Source organism: Sorex araneus, chromosome 2 (assembly GCF_027595985.1).
Source record: "Sorex araneus isolate mSorAra2 chromosome 2, mSorAra2.pri, whole genome shotgun sequence".
In the NCBI taxonomy this organism is placed as follows: Eukaryota; Metazoa; Chordata; class Mammalia; order Eulipotyphla; family Soricidae; genus Sorex; species Sorex araneus.
In genome coordinates, this window is record NC_073303.1 from 282,224,590 (window position 1) to 282,247,255 (window position 22,666).

The 22,666-nt window shown below is 43.6% G+C and overlaps 1 protein-coding gene across 2 annotated transcripts in view; it reads left to right on the forward strand.

The window, feature by feature from the left end:
- Positions 1-7,208: 7,208 nt before the first annotated feature.
- PAK2 (p21 (RAC1) activated kinase 2) overlaps positions 7,209-22,666 on the forward strand; it is a 78,626-nt gene continuing 63,168 nt past the window's right edge. Inside the window, exon 1 of one of the 2 annotated variants that reach the window (XM_055124929.1) lies at positions 7,209-7,501. The gene's annotated coding sequence lies outside the window, so the exon portion shown is untranslated. Of the gene's footprint in view, positions 7,502-7,798; positions 8,045-22,666 lie in introns of those variants that run through there. The other variant, XM_055124930.1, reaches the window with a different exon arrangement.

The following is a 22,666-nucleotide window of genomic DNA, read 5'->3' on the forward strand; positions in this document are numbered from 1 at the left end:
GGAGCCTCCAGATGGCACCTGACAATGCCCAGTAGGCTCTGTGGTACCAGGGACAGCCACATATAAGGGGTGCCCCTTCAGCTCTGTGATATAGCTCTGGCTCTTTTATTATTTTGTTGGGTTGTGTGTGTGTGTGTGTGTGTGTGTGTGTGGGTATGTATGTGTGTGTGTGGTGACAGCCTAGAGCTTCATACATGCAGGGTATGTGCTGTACCACTGAGCTATATCTGGGCCAAAGTTCTTTTGGAAGCTATTTTTTTGAGATTTACGTATTGAAACAGAGAACCCAATGCTATAAATAAAAAATTATAGGATTTCCTAAAATATTTTGTGTTCTGTTCACTTATTTGGACTTTTGGGTTTGTTTTTGTTTGGGGGCCATACGTGGCGGTGCTCTGGGGTTACTCTTGGCTCTGCACTCAGTTACTCCTGATCTATGGCTCAGGGGACCATAGGGGTGGGACCATCTAAGTTTGTTTGCATATGCTCTAGCCTGCTGAGCTCTCTCTCTAGCCCTACTTAGTATTTTCTTACGAGAAAACATTCCATGATTTGCAACCATTTCTTACACTCTGGAGCAATAAAGTGATACTAATCTTGATTTATATATAAGGTAAAGTTCATTAACTGCGTTTTTCAATATAGTTAAACAGAATGGGCAACATGATACTTTCATTTGGAGGGGAGGCTTCACCTGGTAGTGCTCAGGAGTTATTCCTAGCTCTGTGCTCAGCGATCATTCCTGGTGTTACACAATGACCACATGTAGTATAAGGGATTGAATCAAGGTCAACCACATGCAAGGCAAGTACCTTAACCCTGCACTGTCTCTCTGGCTTCAGCATGGTATCATTTAGCCTTAGGTGCACATGTATGTTTTTTGTGTGTTTTTGCATATGTACATGTATACACAGGCATATGTGTTTTTGTACGTGTATTTGCACATCAGAACCAAGTTTTACCACTGTTTAAACAAGTCTTTAAGTTGATATGTAAGATTGTGAATATAAAAAACACAGAATTTATTCAATTTATTCATTTATACAAGTAACCAGAGTGTAATAGAAGCGTGGATGTGAATGAAGAAAACTTCTCTGTGACTCTTTTCTCTTAAACTTTTTTATTCCTGGCTTTTAGGCTACACTTGGCTACTCAGGGGCTATTCCGTGCATACTCAAGGGTCGCTTCCTGAGGCTCCACGGGAATTGTACCATTCTGGCAAGCAAAGCATGTGCTCTAGCCCTTGGCGCTTTCTCTCTGTCCAGCTTGACTTCTTGCAGTGGTTCAGGTGACAACTTTTTTTTTTTTTTATTTACTTTTTTGGGCCATATCCAGTGATGCTCAGGGCTTACTCCTGGCTCTGTGCTCAGTGATCATTTATGCAAGGAGGGAGTCATATGTGGTACCAGGGAACAAATCCAGGTCGGCTAGATGCAAGGCTAGTGCTCTACCCACTATACTATCTTTCCAGCCACAGATGACATCATTTTTGATATCACAGAATGTTTCTTTTGAATTCTGTTATCATTTTGATATTTGAAAAATGAATACACTAGTTTTAAAATCAGCTTTATAATTCTTTGCATGTTTTTTGTTGTTCTTGTTTTTAGACAAGAAAAGGGCTATTTTTTAAAATTAAAAAAAATTAGAGGGACTGGAGCAGTAGCACAGCAGGTAGAGTATTTCCCTTACACGTGACCAACTCGGGTTCGATTCCCAGCATCTTATATGGTCCCCTGAGCACCGCCAGGAGTAATTCCTGAGTGCAGAGCCAGGAGTAACCCCTGTGCATCGCCGGTGTGACCCAAAAAGAAAAAAAAATTAGATACTATTCTTTTGACGACCATTTATTTTCTTGTCCTGTTCCTTCTTTTAAAAATGTGGGGTTGGAAGAAAAAAAAAAAGGGGGGGGGGCTGGAGCAATAGCACAGCGGGTAGGGCGTCTGCCTTGCACGCGGCCCATCCGGGTTCGATTCCCAGCATCCCATATGGTCCCCTGAGCACCGCCAGGGGTAATTCCTGAGTGCAGAGCCAGGAGTAACCCCTGTGCATCGCCAGGTGTGACCCAAAAAGCAAAAAAAAAAAAAAAAAAAAAAAGTGGGGTTGGGGCTGGAGCAATAGCACAGTGGTAGGGCATTTGCCTTGCACGCAGCCGACCCAGGTTCGATTCCCAGCATCCCATATGGTCCTCCGAGCACTGCCAGGAGTAATTCCTGAATGCACGAGCCAGGAGTAACCCCTGTGCATTGCCAGATGTGACCCAAAAACCAAAAAACAAAGTGGGGGGGATTTGGGCCAACATGGTGGTGCTGAGGGGTATTCCTGGTTCTGTGCTTAGGAGGCCTTACATGCTGCTAGGGATTTGAATCTGGCCAGCTGGATGCAAGGCCAGTACTATCTCTCCAGCCCTTTGTTATTTTATGTATGTAAATAAAATATACAAGTTACTTTATTTAAGGATGATCATGGGGGGGTGAGAGATATGGGAAATAAAATATACAAGTTACTTTATCTAAGGATGATCATGGGGGGGTGAGAGAGATATGGGAGGGAAGGAAGAAGGGAGGGAGGAAGAGAGAGAGCACACCATAGTTATTTCTCTGTAGGGGTTGTCCTTTTTCTTTTCTTTTCTTTTTTTTGAGTTGCTTTATCTTTGGTCTTCTGCAGTTTTGCTTAGATGTATTTTAAGATTTAATCATGATTTATTCATCCTGGTTGAGATTTGCTCTGGTTTGCTCTGGAATCTGAAGATTCTGTCTTTAATCAGTTCTGGAAAATTCTTAGCTATTATGTCATCATTTTTTTTCTTTTTGTTGTAATTCTTGTTAAGCATAAGAAGACTATCACAGTTTATTTCCATATCCCTTAATTTTTCTTTCATATATTCTTATTTCTGAGTAATTTGTTTCGATCACCTTCCAATTTATTAATTCTCTCCTCACTCTGTCTAAGTATAATTTAATCCTAACATTGACTTTCCTTTCCAGAGATGTTTGTTCATTTAAGTGAATAAATAAATGAAACACAATTTTTTTTTTGCTCCTGTCTTTGTTTATTTATTGTTCTTGGGCCACACCCAGTGATGCTTAGGGTTTACTCCAGGCTCTGCACTCAGGAATTGCTGCACTTGGTATTGGGGGACCATATGGGATCAAATTTGGGTTGGCCTTCTGCAAGGCAAGTGCCCCCCTGCTGTACTATCTCTTCAGCCCTCCTGTCTTAAATAATTTCAGTTGCCTTATTTGAGGTAAGAGGTTGAGTGCTTACTTACACTTGGCTGTGCTTACTCCGTGCTCAGGGATAACAAGTGCTTGGGGAGACCACATGCACTGTTGGAGATGGAGCCAGGCCATCTGTGTGCAACTTAAGCGCCTTAACTTCTGTACTATCTCTCTGACCCTATGAATTTATTTTCTATTCTATAACCAGTGATTTCAATATATATCTTTTGAATAGATCTATCTTTTGAAGGGCTTCATTTTTCCTTTTTAAAATTTTATTTTAAATTTAGATAGCACAGCATGTAGGGCCTTTGCCTTGCACGCTGCCAACCCTGGTTCGATTCCTCCGTCCCTCTCAGAGAACCTGGCAAGCTACCGAGAGTATCCTGCCCATATGACAGAGCCTGGCAAGCTACCTGGGCGTACTTGATATGCGAAAAACAGTAACAACAAGTCTCACAATGAGACATTACTGGTGCCCGCTCGAGCAAATCGATGAACAACGGGATGACAGTGCTACAGTTTATTTTAATTGGCTTTGGGGCCATCCCTGGCAATGCTCAGAAGTTACGCTTTTCCCCTCTGCGATTGTCCCTTCCCTAACTTATGACCCTGATCTCTTTGGGCTTCATCTTTCTTGATTGTGGTTTCCATCATTCACTCATCGTAGCTTTTTTACAGCAGTATCCTAATTTCATTTGGGTGCTCATATTTATTTGTTTTTGGATTTGGGGCTACACTTGTCTATGCTCAGAGATTACTCCTGACTCTCTGCTCAGGACTCACCCCTGGCAGTGCTCAGGGGACCATGGGTGCTGGAGGATCTAACCTGGGTCAGCAGTGTGCAAGGCAAACACCCTGCCCTCTGTTCTCTCCCTCTAGCCCTTCAGACACTCCAATTTGTTATGTAATCCTGGTGACAGAAATTCTTTCACACTTTGATTCAGGGTACGTTTGTGGAGTTTGGGTTTGCGCTAGCGTTCTTACCACTCTATTCTTTCCCCTTATTTTGAGGTGCTAGGAATCAACAGTAGGACCTCACACAGGCTCTGCTGTGGAGCTACACCCCTGCCGCCTACCTTCTTCTTGTCTTGAGATTTTTCAAGACAGTCAGCTACTGTAAGTTTGAATATCCACATTCTTATGTGAAGGAAAAATCTGTGGTTATGAATTCTAAAGGGAAAATTTTCCCTGTCTATACCAAATGTAAGCTAAAACATAAATGTTCTTATTTCCCTGGGCTGGTATAGAGCATTCTCACCCCTGCCACCTCATTCTGATCTAAGGGAATATAGAGCTTTTAGGTTTCCTAGTCTTATAGTTCCAAGAATATAGTTGCAGCTCCAAGAAGGGCAGTAATGCTTCTTGTCTTTGGCCTTTTGTCTCCTGTGCAGCCAACAGACATGTGGAGATTCTAAGGCAGGTAACACACAATCAAGCACCACCATGGCTTCATCACCCACTTACCACTCTGGTTTCCTGTCCTGTTTTTGAGTTGTGGCTTTTGGAAGACTAGCAAATGTACTTCCACTTCTTTCTTCAAAGTCATACTTGACTGAATGGCACATTATCCAACAATTCTGGGTGTTTTAATAATGGAATTGTATCTAACTTGTGTTGTATTGGTCCTGTGTTGTGTTTTTCTCCGTTATGACCTCCATATAAAGGTTTTTTTTTTTGTTTGCTTGTTTATTTTTTTAATCTACTGCTTTAAATAAGCACCATTTGGTTATTTTTCCCCGCTACTATCAGTCATAATTACTGCCCCCCCTTGTTCATTCCCCTTCTACTTTTGCATATCTGTACTCCATTCTGCAAAATCTAGCCATTTTAGGGGTTAGAGTGTTAGTTCAGTGAGTGGGGTTGCACGTGGCAGAACCTGGCACCCCAGATTGTCTCCTGAGCTCACCAGGAGTGATTCTGATTACAGAATCATGAGTAAGCCCTGAGCAGTGCTGGGTGTAGCCCCAAACCAGTAAATAATCTAATTATTTTAAAGTATAAATTGGGGAGCATTACTTCCCTTCTTAAAATTCTCTATTAGTTCTTGGAACAAATATGAACTCTTTATTATGGTGTTAAAAAATCTTTCATGAGTTAACACTATTGTGCCAAATTACCTAAATCACAATAATAACAAAACTCTTTATGACACATAGTACCCCACCTTTCTTGTACTATGTACCAACTACATAGTCCTCCTAAACTGGTCATAACAAGCCCTCGGCTTCCTCTTCCTGCCTGTAATGATTTACACTGGGTGCTTCTGGATTTTTGTTTTTCCTTTCACTTCCTTATCTCTGGAGACTGGGGCAGTGACGCAAAGGGCTGTAGCCCGGGAGCCCAAGATCGATCCCTGTCTCTGCATGTTGAGGCTCTAAACGGGGGCACCCAAAGAAGGCCTTGTCTGACAACTATATAAAATTTCTGCAGTCTTATCTCATACCCAAATATCCCTGTTTTTAATTATTGTGTTTTCATAATTGTAAACAGAAGATGTTCGCCCTTGTACCTGTCATGCCTAAACAGTGTTACACATTAAAACACTCAGTTGCAGAATTAGTGAATACATTGACCAACTCTTCCATGGATAAAACAAAGGCCTTAATTTATAACGAGGTGGGATTTTGTAGTAAAACATAGCAGTAAACACATTAAGCATGTAGATAAAAAAAACATGGCTGACAGGTCAGAGCAGTAGAACAGCACGAAGAGTGTTTGCCTTGCATGAGGCCAACCTGGGTTCAATCCCTGGCATCCCGTAAGTTCCCCTTGAACACCACCAAGAGTGATTCCTGAGTGTATAGCCAGAAATAACTTCTGAGCATCGCCAGGTGTCTCACACACACACACACACACACACATTAGTGACTGCTTAAAGATACTATGGTATACATATACAGCAGAGCCTGGCAAGTTACCTGTGGTGTACTGGATATGCCAAAAACAGTAACAAGTCTCACAATGAGACGTTACTGGTGCCTGCTCGAGCAAATTGATGAACAATGGGATGACAGTGCTACAGCGCTACACAGTGAAATACTATTTGGCTATAAGAAAAGATGAAATCGTGCAGTTTGCTGCCATGTGGATGGAACTGGAGGGCATCAGGCTGAGTGAAATCAGCCAGGGTGAAAAGAAATACAGAATGATCTCTACATAATGAATATAACTGCAGCATAGGAACAACAAAAAACCCAACAGAACAGAACCTAAGATCTGCTATACAGAGCAGAGCTTACCAGAACAGTGAGACTGGGGAAGTGGGATGGAGATGGTGAGGTGCGGTGACGCGGGGAGGGAAATGGCACTGTGATTGGTGGGTCTGGTGTCTGAGTGTTGTATGCATGAATCCCTACCATTGACTGTAGTGTAAAACCGTAAATTACGGTGGCTAAAAATAAAAAAGAAAGCAAAAAAAAAAAAAAAAAAGCTCACAGGGCAGGGAGACGACTCAGTGGTTGAAATGCCTGCTCTGTGTGCGACCGTGGCTTTGATTGTGGGTGCCACTGCTTGCCCCAAGCACTATCATGACAGCTCTGCTGTTTGTGCCTAGCAGCTCTGCTGACTGTGATCCCAGGGATTACAGAAATTTCCAAGTACACCCCCAGCAAAGTGTGTGTGAGCCTTGCACTGAAGCAGAGCGTGTGATTCCCATCACCACCACCACCACGGTATCTCAAAAATAAAAAGACCAAACTCAAAATCCACAGTGGATAATGGATGAATTATCAGAAAAAGATTTTCTGCGGCACCTTCATGTGACAGCAGTCCTCTGTCAGCATCGCTGATTGGCAAAAAGCACCTGCTTGGAGACAAAGCTGCACGCAACACTCAGGTCGCAGAACCCGCGAGACGCCGGTCAACTACAGTTCCCGGCAGCCATCGCGCGGCCCCGCCCACAGGAGGCGGGCCCGGCCCCGCCCAGCGGGCCCCGCGCTGAGGGGCGTGTCCGGGTCGGGCCCCGCCCCCTCCCGCCGCCGCCGCCCTCCCCCAGGGTTGTGGCCACGCGCAGCAGCGGCGGTTGTTCCGCTTCCCCTCCGGCCCGGCCCGTCGCCATTGCCGAGGGCTCCCTCCCCTGCTTCCCGGCGCCCCGGGGCTCGGCTGCCGCTCCGGCCCGCCGCGGGGACGGCGGCTGCGCTCGGGCGCGGCTTCTCTCGCCGCCCCGCCGCCCCTTCCCTCCCCTCCCCGCGCCGCGCCGCTTCCCGGGGCGGCTCCGGAGCCCGCCGGGAGCCGGGACGGAGGCGCCTCGCCGGGGCGGGGACCTTCCCTCGCCTGAGGTAAGTGTGCGCACAGGCCGGCCGCCGCTTTCCTGCCTCCCGCGTCGGCGCGGCCTGGCGGGCCGGGCCGGGGCGGCCACCTGCGCGCGGGCAGCGGCGGCGCCCGGGGCGGTGGCTCATTGTCTGCTCCCCGCGGGCCGCGCTCTCCCCGCCCGCGGCGTCCAGCCCTAGGGGCCGGCTCGCCCCGCGCCCCCGGCCCCGGCCCTGCCCGGCGCCCTCGCCGCCGCGCCTGGAGAATGAATTCAGCCTCTTCCTTTCCCCGGCGAGCGGAGCGGCGGCGCCCGCGCTGATTTCCTCTTCCCTCAGCCCGGCCCCTCCTGGCTCACCTCTCGGCGCGGCGCGCGGCTGCCCGGGCGCGTCCCGCTTCCATGTTAACTGCAAGGGCAGCTCGGGTGGGGGTGCTACTCGTTTCGGTTCTGTCGCCCCCCCCGCGCCCGGAGGGTGTTGAGGGCCTCCGTCTCGGAACTGAACTTGGGGCTCCTCTCGCGAGCCCTGTGAGAGCCGCAGCCCGAAGGTGAATACTTGCTCCTTGAGGTAACTTAGGTGAGGATGGGCCTATTTTTTCTCCATGTTTGGCTTTCTCGAGAGCCCGGGCTCGGGCGGGTACACTCACAGACACGCATTCACACACACACACACACACACGCATTCACACACACACACACACGCATTCACACACAGGCACTCACAGACACGCATTCACACACAGACATGCAGTCACATAGAACGCACACACACCTTCACACAGACAAGCACAGACACACATTCACACACAGGGACACGCAGTCACATAGTACGCACACACACGCATTCACACACAAGCACTCACACACATTCACACACAGATACGCAGTCACATAATACGCACACACACGCATTCATACACAGACAAGCACTCACAGACACACATTCACACACATAGTACGCACACACACGCATTCACACACAGACACGCATTCACAAACCGACACGCATACACACACACACACACACACACACACACACACACCACCCCACCCCACCCCACCCCACCCCCCCACACCTGCAGGGCTCAGCCCAGAACCGAGGGGTGGGAGATGATGGCCATTGTCAGAAGGGGCTTGTGCCGGTCCCTGTCCTTTCCCTCTAGTGGGCGTGATTTGTTTGCTCCTTTGTAAAAAATAAACCACGATGCCGGCACCCATTGATATCATTAATCTCAGCGCAGCTTTACAGTGGTCTCTGGGTTTTTTGGTGGTGGTCGTCGTGTTTGGAGATTTTTTTTTTTTTTTTTACTTCTGAAAAGGTTAATAGAAATGTTTGGCAGGCCTAAAATTAGACCAAGAGGAGTTGTGTTTTGGATCAAGGTTTCTTCTGCACGTCACTTTTTTTCCCCCTACTGTTCTAACCCTTCCGCTCTTGTAAGTAGGCAGGATATTGAAATGGGCAAGAATTTGCGTGTTTTCTTTTTTCTTTTTTTGGTAGGACTATCCAAAGGAATCACATTAAATAAAGTCAAATTGGGAGGAAGGCAGTGTGACTAGTAATTTTTAAAGCAGGTTAGAACTTGTCTGATTTGCCAGAAGCTCTGTGGCATTTGGAAAGCACTCCTTATGCTGTGTACATAGTCACTGTGGGGTGTGTGTGTGTGTGTGTGTGTGTGTGTGTGTGTGTGTGTGTGTGTGTGTGAGAGAGAGAGAGACAGACAGACAGACAGACAGACAGGCAGAGAGAAACTATATAAATGAGAAGCTTTGTTCATGTACTTTTTTTTTTATTTTTTTGCTTTTTGGGTCACACCCAGTGATGCTCAGGGGTTACTCCTGGCTTTGCACTCAGGAATTACTCCTGGCAGTACTTGGGGGACCATATGGGATGCCGGGGATCGAACCCGGGTCGGCCGCGTGCAAGGCAAACACCCTACCCGCTGTGCTATCACTCCGGCCCCTCATGTACTTTATTGTTAAGGCTATTGATTTGAAGCATCTCTTTAATTCTTTTTTTTTTGGTTTTTGGGTCACACCTGGCGATGCACAGGGGTTACTCCTGGCTCTGCACTCAGGAATTACTCCTGGCGGTGCTCAGGGGACCATATGGGATGCTGGGATTTGAACCTGGGTCGGCCGAGTGCAAGGCAAACGCCCTACCCGCTATGCTATCACTCCAGCCCCCATTTCTTTAATTCCTTGACTATTTATTTGTGTTTGGTTTTTATGCCACACGCGATGGTCCTCAGGGCTTACTCCTGGCTTTGTGCTCAGGGATCACTCCTGGCAGGGCTTAGGGGACCATTTGGGATGCTGAAGTTCGAACTCAGGTCCACTGAGTACAAGGCAAGTGCCCTCCGTCCCCAAATCCCTTGACAATTCTCTTTGTCAAGGGCACCAATTTACATTCACATTTTGAAAAAAAGAAACCTGAAAAACATGTAATATATGTAGGTCTTAAATTTGATTTCAGATTCTGGTGAAGGAGGTTGACCTAAATTCAGTTAATTTTGTGTTTTTGCTTCATTGTTGCCTAAATGACCTAGTACTGAGCTTCAGCACTGGGATCATTTGGTAATCAATTATTCTTAACTTAATGGGAGGTCTTGTTGCCCTAAGGTATTATCCTGTGGAAATGTTACACGGTGATACCTGATCGGATGATGTCAGTTTCTTTGCCAGTTCATGCTACAATCAGGTGATAACGAGTTTGAGGTATTCTGCTTCCCGTGGGGGCCTGGATTCTGCATTTTACCTTTAGTGGAGAGTTAGTCAGTCTCCTGGACTTTGTTACATTTAATGCTAATCTTGCAAACCCAGATTCATAAAGCAACAGCAGGTTTCTAGTTATCTGCTGAAGGAATGAATGGTGGTTCTTACGCTTTTCTGTTCTTTATGATAGGTGGGTATCCATGAAGACTTTGATAACAGTGATTTTATATTCAATTACACTTTTAAAACAGCCTAAAACTTGTTGAGGCAGCTAAGAAGGAACTTTCAATTCATGCTTTTTTTTTTTTTATGAGATCTTGTTTATATAGTTAATGATAAAATAGGTACTGTTAAATTCTCCCTATCTTTAATCTGCCAACATAAAGTATAATTTTTTTTTTTTGCTTTTTGGGTCACACCCAGCGCTGCTCAGGGGTTACTCCTGGCTTTGCACTCAGGAATTACTCCTGGCGGTGCTTGGGGGACCATATGGGATGCCGGGGATAGAACCTGGGTCGGCCGAGTGCAAGGCAAACGCCCTACCCGCTGTGCTATCGCTCCGGCCTCTAAAGTATAATTTTTTTAACCTGTTGTGCTCTGGGCTTAATTAACTCTTGACTTTGTGCTCAGGGACCAGTCTTAACTGTGCTTCAAGAGAAACTTGCAATGGAACTAGGGCTGGCTGTGCACAAGATGAGGGTCTTAACTGCTGTACTGTTCTATAGCCCCCATGTTTCTTTTGACTTTACTTTTCTGGACTGGAGCAGGTAGGGCGTTTGCCTTTCATGCGGCTGACCCGGGTTTGATTCCTCCATCCCTCTTGGAGAGCCCAGCAAGCTACCGAGAGTATCCCACCCACACCGCAGAGCCTGGCAAGTTACCCGTGGCATATCTGATATGTCAAAAGCAGTAACAAGTCTCACAATGGAGATGCTACTGGTGCCCGCTCGAGCAAATCGATGAACAACTAACTGGATGACAGTGACAGTGCTACTTTTCTGATTTTGATTACAACTAGAAATTGAGCCATTCATGTTGAAGGCTTTATTCAAGGACTCACAGTTCTGATCAGCTTGTTTTAAAGAGCTAATTTTTAATCAGAAGTGTATTATGTTGCTTACAAACCTTTTTTTTTTCTTTTTTTGCTTTTTTTGGTCACACCTGGTGATGCACAGGGGTTACTCCTGGCTCTGCATTCAGGAATTACTCCTGGCGGTGCTCAGGGGACCATATGGGATGCTGGGAATCGAACTCGACTTGGCCTCTTGCAAGACAAACGCCCTACCCGCTGTGCTATCACTCCAGCCCCACAAATCTTGAGTTGTACCTTGTATTCTTATACCTTGATATAAGCAGAAATTAAAAAAAAAAGTTTCTTCTCCCCCCATTGCCTTCATTAAATACTGATTGTTTTCTTACGTGATTAGAGCTAAGTTAATTAGGTCTTCACTTCAGAATTACTAACCTGATTGAGATAGTGTGTTACAGTGAACTTATTTACCTAGAGGACATAATGTTGAAAGAGACTGATTTATAATACCAGAAACTTATAATTCAGTGCTATTTCAGTTAATTTTTTTCAAGAGTAGTCAGTTTGAACATTCATTCCTTCAGAATTTAAGAGTTCTGTTATCTCAAAGTGTTTTATGAGTATTTAGCATTCCATGTCTCAATAGCAGCTAGAGACCTGGGTTTGAATCCTAACTTAGTACACTTGCCAACCCTGAGCAAAATATGTGTTTTTTGTTTTTTAAGACTTGAATTTTTAAGTCTAAATTGAGAATTAATAAGAATATAGTGCAAATTTTGTGCGACTGTTATTAACAAATAAAATAGTACAGGTAAAGAACTTAGCACATGCAGTGCTAAATTGCTCAATAAATGTTAATAGTCGATTCTGAATAGGTTTTACCTTTAATTGCTTTTATAGCAAATGTGATACTCCCAAACATATTAAGACTAGCTTCTTAAAGAGGTAAGATACAGGACCGAATATTCAAGGCTAAAACTGTTAAGGGAGAAATTGTTTTTTAGGGTTGCAATGTGAGTTAGTAGTACAGTGTGTGTCACCCATGTGTAATGCAAAAAATAATTTTTTCAGGAAAAAATATTTCATCCATAACATTGTACCTCTGAGACATAAACATTTATGCTTTTATCAGTGTTACCTCAGAAAAAGTTTTACCACAGAAATAAATAGCAGGATTTTGAAAATATATAGATGTATATATTTTAAAGAACTTTATTCACTTCATTATTACCTTTACCCTTGTTTCATTGTTAATGGCATTGACAGTGATGGGGCTGTCCCCAGTCCTGGCTGGGTGCTCGCACATTTTTTAGCTGTGGTGTTCATGGTGGCCCTTCAGGTTGTGGAGCTTGCACACTCTGCTGCTACATTGCTCCTTGAGGTCCCAACTCCTTTAGTTAAGGTGCTTGCACATGTGCTCACACTCAGCTACTGTGCTCGCACGTGGGTAGCAGAGCTGCCAGGATCAGGGGGCCTGTGGGACATTGGAATGTGTGACCCTTTCCCTCTCTCAGGCCCCTAAACACATATTTCTTAGATCTTAAAAATGTGTTTCTTATAGGGTATTAGGAAAAAAATGAAATTTGCCTGAGAACAGAGCAAAAGTTACTTTAGTGTCAGCTCTCAGATAGCTGCCATCATAAGACTAGAAGTGTTTATTCCCTTATATTTTTTTCCAGAAGCAGTGTTAATGTACTTCTTAAAGGATTCATACAAATTAAAGTAAAACTTGTAAATTGCTGCTTCTCACTTTTCTTGTCCTATTTAAAGGTTAACAGATTTCCTTATTGTGTTAGAAATAAGCACCATGTGTATAGCTTTTGCCTTGAATTTTTTTTTTTTAATAGCACCTGCTTCCACTTCCAGTGGTGCTCAGGCCTACTGGTTTAGTCATCAGCATTATGCACCAAAGACCACATCTGGCGGTTTTCAGTTGTGGGTGGGAGCAGGTGCTGCTGGGATCAAACCCAGGGCCTCAGATGTTAAGCATTTGCTCTGTCTCTTGAGCTGGCTCTCTGACCCTGGCCCTACCTGGAATTGTTTTGCTTTGGTTTTGGGCCTTCCTGGTTCAGGGGTCCCTCCCTCTGGTGCATAGGAGACCGTATCATACCAGGGACTCTCTGACCTTGAGTTTTAAAACTAAAATGTCTGATTGTGTGTGCTTTTCTTTGGTGGTTGTGGTGATGGTGTGTTGGATCACACCTGATGATATGCAGGGCTTATTCCTGTCTCTCTGCTTAAGGAAGTGTGTGTGTGTGTGTGTGTGTGTGTGTGTGTGTGTGTGTGTGTGTGTTGGGGGGGCGGGGGAAGGTGTCCTGAGCATCCTGATGATGCTCAGGGGACCCTTTGTGGTGATGGGAATCTAACTGGGATTGGCAAGCAAGCAGGTTGAACACCTTAACCCCTGTACTATCTTGGCTACTCGTTGTGTATTTTCCCCCGATTGGTACATGTAGGTTTCTCCTTTTTTTGTTTGTTTGTTTTTAAATAGTTATATGTCATTATATCTTTATAAAATAGATAAATACCAAATATTATATGCATTATGTTAATTAATGCTGGCTTTTTCTTCCAAGCCTAAGTTCTCTCTTGAACATATCTCTGTCTGAGAATATGATGTTGCTTGGGCCTTGCAGTGCTGTGGATACCTGGGTCATTGTGGCGGACTGAGGCCTCCATGGATGTGCCTAGTGATATTCTGTGGAGTCTGTGGGGCAGGGAATTGAATCTGAGTTGGGCGTGTACCCTAACTGCTATACTATCTCCTAGACCTGAAACCACCATCTCTCTGCCCACCTTTTTTTTGATTTGGGGTTTTTTTTGCGGTGACGGGGGTGTGTGTGTGTGTGTGTGTGTGTGTGTGTGTGTGTGTGTGTGTGTGTGTGTGTGTATGTGTATAGAATGCACAACAGGCGATGCTTGGGGCTTAGTCTTGGTGTGTGTGTGTGTGTAGAATGCACAACAGGTGATGCTTGGGGCTTACTCCGGGGGGGTGGGGTGGGGTGTGTGTGTGTGTGTGTGTGTGTGTGTGTGATGCACAGCAGGCGATGCTTGGGCTTACTCCTGGCTCTGCCTCAGGGATCACTTCTGGCGGGCTTGGGAGACCAGGATGCCAGGAATTGGACCTAGGTCATCCACATGCAAAGCAAGCACCTGTACACTTTACTGTCTCTGCAGCCACAGGCACACCCCTCCCCCCTTTATTTTTAAGTGAAGCAAAATAGTTTTTATTGAAAAAGATTTAGAGAATATGAGGGATGGAAAGAGGAATATGTGTTCAAGAGAGAACACAGGCTTCTCCAGATGGAAAAGCAGAGAATGACTTTCAGGAGAAGGTTATACAAAATTTCTCCTAATTGTCTTGGCCTGGAGTTGGCTGCATACATGAAAGTTAATCTGGGCACTGTCACAGTAAAAGCCTTGAACTCTAGATGGTCCTTTCATATTCATGTTGCAATCTAAGATTATTTTTCTTCTGATGAGTATACCCTTCTCTTGGTGACTGTTTCTGCATCTGGGTGGTGCCTCAGTTCTCTATCTCCTAGGAGCTCAGGATTTCATCTCAAAGAGGATGTGGTCTGTATGCTTTTGGGCTCTGTCGAGTCTAGATAATTATTTCCCTAAAGCTCTTTAGTAGGGACCTTCTAGCTGCCTTTAACATTCTCACCCCTTTTCCTGAGATTGCACCTCTTAAGTATTTTTTCCCTTTATTTAAACAGTGAATTGCAAAGTTGTTCATGGTGCATTTGTTATAGGCATTCAGTTTTCCAACACCAATCCCACCATCAGTGTGACCTGCCCTCTACCCATTTTCCCAACCACTCCCCCAAGTCTGCCCCTTTAGGGACAAAATAATTTATTTCGTATTATTTGTTACAACTAAATGGCTAATGCAATTATCAAAAAATACCTCATCAAAAGAAAATCTGTGGAAAATGTTATATCTCACCGTGAAAACATTAAGTCCTTGTCTAACGGTTTACTAAGCTGTTGCTAGTTGAGTTTTCTGTTAATATTTTTGTTGAGCTAAGTTGGCCTCTATGTTAGTTTCCCACCTAAATTGGTGTGTTTTACTGAGATGTCTGTATTGTGGAATTCGGAGGTGTTGTATGGCTGCAAATGCAGCTGCACTCTCCAAAAACTCCAGAATCTTCAACTGGGCAATGAGCTTATATGGTGACTGTTGAGGGCTGCCAGGACTTCTCAAAGTCGGGGGTGGAGCAGGAGGTTAGGGGGAGGTTGCCCACCCCCACTTAGAGAAGACACCAGAATTCTCAACCTGAAGACCTGGTGTACTTGATTGTCCTCCTGCTTAGTCGTGAAGCGATGCAATCGGACCTTTGGCATGGTGGCAGCTGTGGGGGTGTGAGTTTGGCTGCCAGGGCTTTGACAGGGATGTGGCACACACAACCTCCTGAGGATGCCCCAGTATTTTTGACTTTGGAGACTGGTGTATGATGAATTTTTGTGGCTAGTTGATCTCTCCCGAGATTTAATCATGAGTCTGTAAAGCTGGACCAATAAATGAGCTTACATGGCAGCGGTTGTTGGATGTCTCCCTTTAAATCTTTGAGGAACCAGGGTGCATCTTTTGTAACTACTTCATGCTGACAGTACGAAGGCCCTGACTATGTAAAGGTGTGAAATCTCATGCTAATTTAATACATGGGGCCCAGGAACCATTCTATTTAGTTGTTTTTTTGTTTGTTTGTTTGTTTGTTTTTGGTTTTTAGGACATCCAGCAGTGCTCATGGCTACCATGGCTACCTGTGTCTGTGTTCAGGGGTCACTCCTGGCTGATGGGGTGTTGAGGGACAGTGTGGAGTGCCAGAGATTGAACCTGCGGAGTCCCCAGATGAAACCAACATTCTTAATAAAGTTAATCAGATTTGCTTATTGCTAGGCAAATCAAAGTAGTTTAATTTGCACTTCCTATTTGTTGAAACTGTTAGTAGATATTCCTATTATTTCTGGTAAGAACAAAGAAGTAACTAAAGTTCTCCTGTTCTTTTTTTTGGATTTGAGGTTTAAATTTTCTTTTAGTTCAAAACCTGTGGTTTGGGGCCAGAGTGGTAGTACAGCAGGTAGGGTGTTTGCCTTGCATGTGGCCGACATGGATTTGATTTCCTGGCATCCCATATGGTCCCCCAAGCACCACCAGGAGTAATTCTTGAGTACAGAGCCAGGAGTAACCCCTGAGCATCGGTGGGTGTGACCCCCCAAAAAAACCAAAAAACAAACAGAACAAAACAAAAGCCTGCGATCCATAGACTTTGAAAATAATCTTATTTTGGGGCCACACTTTGTGGTGCTCAGGACTTAGTCCTCACTCTGTGCTCAGGTTATAACTCCTGGTGAGGCTCAGGGGACTATATGGGATGCCAGGATTGAACCTGGGTCAGCTACATGTAAGGAAATTACCTTTACCCACTGTTCTATTGCTTTGGTCCTAATTTCTTGTTTTAGATTTTGGGCCACACCTGACTGTGCTCAGGGATTATGGCAGTGCTTAGGGGACCATATGTGGTATCACAGATAAAACCCAGGAAGGTGCACGTTCTTTACCAACTGTTCTGTCTCTCAGGCCCAAGAAATAACTAAGTTTTTGTGTTTACTTATTACCTTACTGGACTTAAATAAACTTCAACAGCTTTTGATGTCCAGACTCATTGTCTTTGGGAAGGAGGGATGGTCACACCCAGTGGCGCCCAGGTACAATGCCCAGCTCTGTGCTTGGGTATTGCGTCTAGTGGCTGTAGTGCTACAGTACGTAAGGGACTATTTGGTGCTGGGATCAAACCAGGGTTGACTACGTGCAAGGAAAGTGCCTCATCCCAGTATTATCTCTCTTCAACCCCAGATTTATGATCTTGAGCTGAAAATAATTTTTTTTATCCTATCCATTAGTCAAAATATTTGGGGCCACACCCAGCAGTGCTCAGGGCTTACTTCTGGCTCTGTGTTCAGGGGTCACTCTTGGCAGGGCTTGGGAGACCTTATGTGGTGCTGGGGATTGAACCCAGGTTGGTCACTGTGCAAGGCAAGGACCGTACTTCCATACTATAACTCTGGCGCCTATTTATTTCTATTTTAATAGAAATAATTGGCCAGTCTCTAATTGCCCAGAATCTCCGCATCATGATTAAAATAAGAGGTGATAATTGTCTGGGAATGTCTCTGGAATTTTTACAGCTGTTAATTTTAGAGAGAGATTATTTTTTTCTGTCCTACTTTACAAAAAGTCTTCGGAATTTTGTCAGGTTTTTTTTGTAACATTTAGGGTGATAATGAGGTTTTTCTTTGAACTGCTGATAAGAATATAGGGTAGTAAATATTTTAATAACTAAAGGTACCCTAAGGCATATATTTCAAGAAATTCAAACTGTTTATGATAATTAACTAGACAAAATGTTAGGAATAGAGGACAATCTCATAGAAATTTAGTTTAATAATTGTATGAACAATCTTTTAATGGAAAACTAATTATCAAATGCTTCCTTAGTAGGGCTGTCTTGTTTGGGGGTAAAACTCCCACAACAATAGTGAGTTTTGTGTTGAAATATGGAATGTAATCAAGGTAAAGAGAAAATAAAGTGAAATTCATCAGTTATACAGCTGGGGGTGGGGGGCGGGGGCAGGGGGTATACTGGGGATTTTGGTGGTGGAATATGGGCACTGGTGAAGGGATGGTGTTTGAATATTGTATAACTGAGACATAAACCTGAGAGCTTTGTAACTTTCCACATGGTGATAAAATAAAAATTAAAAAATAAAATAAAATAACAAAAAAAAATAATTGTATGAAAACTTTGACAATTGCTTCTATTAAGTGGGGAGGGGGATCATACCCCACAGTGCTCAGGACTTACTCCTGGCTCTGTGCCTCAGGGATCACTCCTAGTGGAGTTAGAGAACCATATGAGGTGCTGGGAATTGAACTGTGTTGGCTGCATACAAGACAAAGTGCCCTGTCTGCTGTAGTATCTCTCCAGCCGCATAGTTACTTTGTGGTCTTGAAGAATTATTACTTAGTCATGAGTTTTAATAATTTGCTGAAATTTTATGAATATCTGTTACAGTTTTCAAAGTTTATTATTGTACTGGATTATATAACTTATACAAGTCAGTTTTTCTATCATTTACCAGTATTTTGTTGTTCATTAATTTGACTTGCTAGATTTCTTTTTTTCTTTTGGAGTTTTAAAGTTATACCTGGTGATGCTTGGGAATCACTCTGACTGGTACATGGGGTCACTCTCAGTGGAACATGTGAGACCATATGTGGGGGATGAACAGGTCAGTGCATGCTCAGCAAATGCCTTAACGCCATACTCTCAGGCCCTTTTTTAAATTCTTAATAGACAGCTTTGAGATTTAGTCTGTTGATTTTCTGTTTTCTGTTTCCTTGGTTTAAGAGAAAATTTTTTCTTCTCTTTTTGCTTTTTTGGGGGTGGGTTGGTTTTGGTGGGCACACCCCAAGCAGTGCTTAGGTGTTATTGATGGTTCTGTACTCAGAAGTGACCTAGGTAGTACTCAGGTAATTCAGGTACTCAGGGCCATAAGCAGTGCTAGGACATAAACTCCACTGTAGCACTGCACTGTCGTCTTTTTGTTCATTGATTTGCTCGAACAGACACCAGTAGCGTCTCCATTGTGAGCCTTCTTGTTACTGTTTTTGGCACATCGAATATGCCACGGGTAGCTTGCCAGGTTCTGCCATGCGGGCAGGATACTCTCAGTAGCTCACTGGCCACTCCGAGAGGGACAGAGGAATCGAACCTGGGTCGGCTGCGTGCAAGACAAACGCCCTACCCACTGTGCTATTGCTTCAGTCCAGGACATAAACTAGGGTAGGACAAAGTGGCTGCATGCAAGGCAAGTGCCTTACTTCCTATATTATCTTTCTGGTTCCTCTTCATATGCTTTCCTAACTCAATTTTTAGTTCCTTTTTTTAAAATTTCCTTTCTCCTCCCCCTTCCCTTTGTTGTTTCAGCAGTGACCAGGGATTGTATGCCTGACTGGTACTCACCAGGGGTTGCATATCAGGTTGCAGGGGTCTTTACACATGTGCTTGCTAGGGACCACGCCCCTTTGTGTGCTTTTACATATCTAATTTGTGACACAGTAGGAATTGCATGCAGCACTGGAAATCACAGACAGGAGAACTGCCAGGGCAGCTGCTGGCGTGTGTGGAATACCAGGAAATTGAAACTTGTGACCCTATACCTGCAAGGCATCATTATAAACTACTGCATTGGTCCTTCAGATTCCCACCCCTTTTTTCATTTTTATTCAGGTGATTTATAATACATGATTTGTAATACTGTTTATTAGTTTCAGGGCTGAAGCGATAGTACAAGGAGGTAGGACACTTGCCTTTTATGCAGCTGACCCGGATTCAATCCCCTGTATGCCCCATGTGGTCCCCTGAGCTTGCCAGGTGTTACCTGAGCTCAGAACCAGCAGTAGACCCTTCATACTGCTGAGTGTGGCTTCAAACCAACAAATAGTAATAATAAGAGTTTCAGGCACCCAGTGTTCCAAGACTGCATCTACTACCAAAGTGTCAGGGTCTCTCCAACCAGTGTCTCAGGATCTCCTCCCATTTCCTCACCTTACTCTCCTCAATCTTAGTAACGATTAGTAACGACTCTTAGTGTCTGTTACCATTGATCATTTGGTATTCCTGTATTGTTTCTTTATATTCCACATAGGAGATTATTCTGTATTTGTACCTCTCCTTCCTCATGACACTAGTTTCCTTCATGGTGTGGTGAGTTGTGTGATTTCATCTTATAGTTACTATTATTCCATTATATATAGAAACAGAAACCAGCTTCTTTATCCACCTGTTGGTTCATGGGCAATTGGGATGTTTCCAAATATTGGTTATTATGGTGTTGCATAGGAATATCATGTAAATATCTTCTTGGCATAAATATCTTTTGGGGGGTATAACTCAAGAAGTGCAATTGCTGGGTCACACGGAAGCACAATTCTTAGTATTTTGATAAGTCTCCATACTATTTCTCAAAGAGCTTGAACTAGATAACATTCCCACCAGGAGTGGATGAAGACTCCTTTTAGCCAAAACCACACCAGCATTGGTTATTTCTACTCTTTTTAATGTATGCTAATCTCTCTGGTGTGAATTCTTAGATATTTCACTGTTGGTTTGTTTTGTATTACCTTGATGATAAGTGATGAAGAGAAATTTTTATATGCCTTTTGTTTCTCAGTGGACCTCTTTTGAGGACTTGTCTGTTCAACTCTTTTCCCCAGTTTTTGATAGGATTTTTGTTTGTTTGGTTTGGGTTTGTGGGTCATTCTGGTGGTGTTCAGGGCTTATTCTTGGCTCTGTCCTTAGGGATCATTCCTTCCTGGTGGTGCCAGGATTGAACCCAGATCTGACAGGTACAAGGCAGATGTCCTACCTGATGTATGTACTGTCGATCCTGTTTTGGTTTTTTGAGTGTTTTATTAAATCAAGGGGATGTGGTTCAGTAGCAGAGCATATGCCTTATATGTATGAGACGCCAGGTTCATTTTCTGGCACAGCCAAAAAAAAAAAGCAACAAAAAATATCCTAACTTCTCCTTCCCAGCTTCCTCTGCTTTGATGTGTGCTACTTTCATTACAGTCAGTAGACTCTTAACTCGCATACTTATGATTCAAAGTTTATAATTTGCATAAGGTTCACTCTTTGTAGTGTTTTGATAAATGTATGACTGACATGTATTCACTGTTACATTGTACAGAATAATTTCTCAGCCCTGAAAATCTCTTGTGCCATGTACCATGTACCATGGTACCATCTCTGTACCATGCACTTCCTAATATTTTAGCTCTTGTGATTGTATAAAGTGTACTGATGGATTATTTAGTGCGTGTATTTTCTATGTTGTTAAAAATCTTCATTGTGATTATACCTTGTCAATTATGATTGTTGTGTTTAATAATTTTTAATCTTTCATTTTATTTATCTTAAATTCTTATTTGTGTTGTTTTTCTTGATTCAATAAATTACTGTCCAAAATTGCCTGTACAGGACATTAAAATTTTTTTTTGTCTTTTAAATTATACTTAAGTCCAAAATGAAAGCTTAAAATATTTTTAAAATCACAGTGAGTTCTTCGGTCTTTTGTCATTTTATATGATACTTCGATGTTTTAACAATTCATTACTGCCTTGTTGCACAGTATACATGATATGAATTACCATCTCACCATGCATTTATTCATTTTAGAGGATTCCTCCTGGCAGTGCTGGTGTGGGGTGTTACAGGGTGCTAGGGATTAAACTCAGGGCCTCATCCCTCTAGGTATTGCTTTAGTCCTTGAGCTGTCCCCTGGCCCTCACTAGTTTTTAAATATACAGACTTTCGGATTTAAGTACATAAATATTGTTGTACAGCCATTGCTATTATTCATGACCAGATCTTCTCCAACATAACCAGTATTCTCATTAAACACTTAACTCCTCATTTCTTACTACATTTCTCTTGTCCTACTTTTAGCCAAGTAGCCTAACTCGAATATACTTCTGTCTTTGATTTTTTTTTTCTTTTTGGATCACACCCGGTGATGCACAGGGGTTACTCCTGGCTCTGCACTCAGGAATTACCCCTGGCGGTGCTCAGGGGACCATATGGGATGCTGGGAATCAAACCCGGGTCCGCCGCATGCAAGGCAAACGCCCTACCCACTGTGCTATTGCTCCAGCCCCGTCTTTGAATTTTGCTTATGCCATGGGCCAGAGCAATAGTATAGCAGGTAGGGTGTTTGCCTTGCAATGCAGCCAACCCTTGTTCGATTTTTAGTATCCCATATAGTCCCCCAAAGCACTGCTAGGAGTAACTCCTGAGCATCTCTGGATATGGCTCTCCCCAGTGAAAAAAAGAATTTTGCCTATGCTAGGCAATTCATGTAAGTAGAATTAAGCAGTATTTATACATTAGGATTTGGTTTACTTCAAAGTATGCTAACTTTTGTCTACATAAATTCAAATAGAAATCTTTTTTTAAAGTAAAATTGTATTGTACCTCTAAAAATTATACCTGGTTCCCCCCATGTAAAACATTTTTGTTTTTGTTTCAGGTGCCACACCCACTGGTGCTGTGTGGTGGCTGTCCCTGGCTTAGTGCTTGGGAGTTGCTCCTGATACTGCTCAGGGTGCTGGGGTGGACTCTGGGGCTCCCATATGCAAGTATGCACTTCTAACTATTTGGGCCATCTCACCCCACGTCTGCTTTTTAATAGGATCTCAGCTTTAGGCACATGCTAGGCAGGAGCCTTAGCCTTTGTACTAGCTCTCCAGCCAGTCTTAATTTTCTTTCTTTCTTTCTTTCTTTCTTTCTTTCTTTCTTTCTTTCTTTCTTTCTTTCTTTCTTTCTTTCTTTCTTTCTTTCTTTCTTTCTTTCTTTCTTTCTTTCTTTCTTTCTTTCTTTCTTTCTTTCT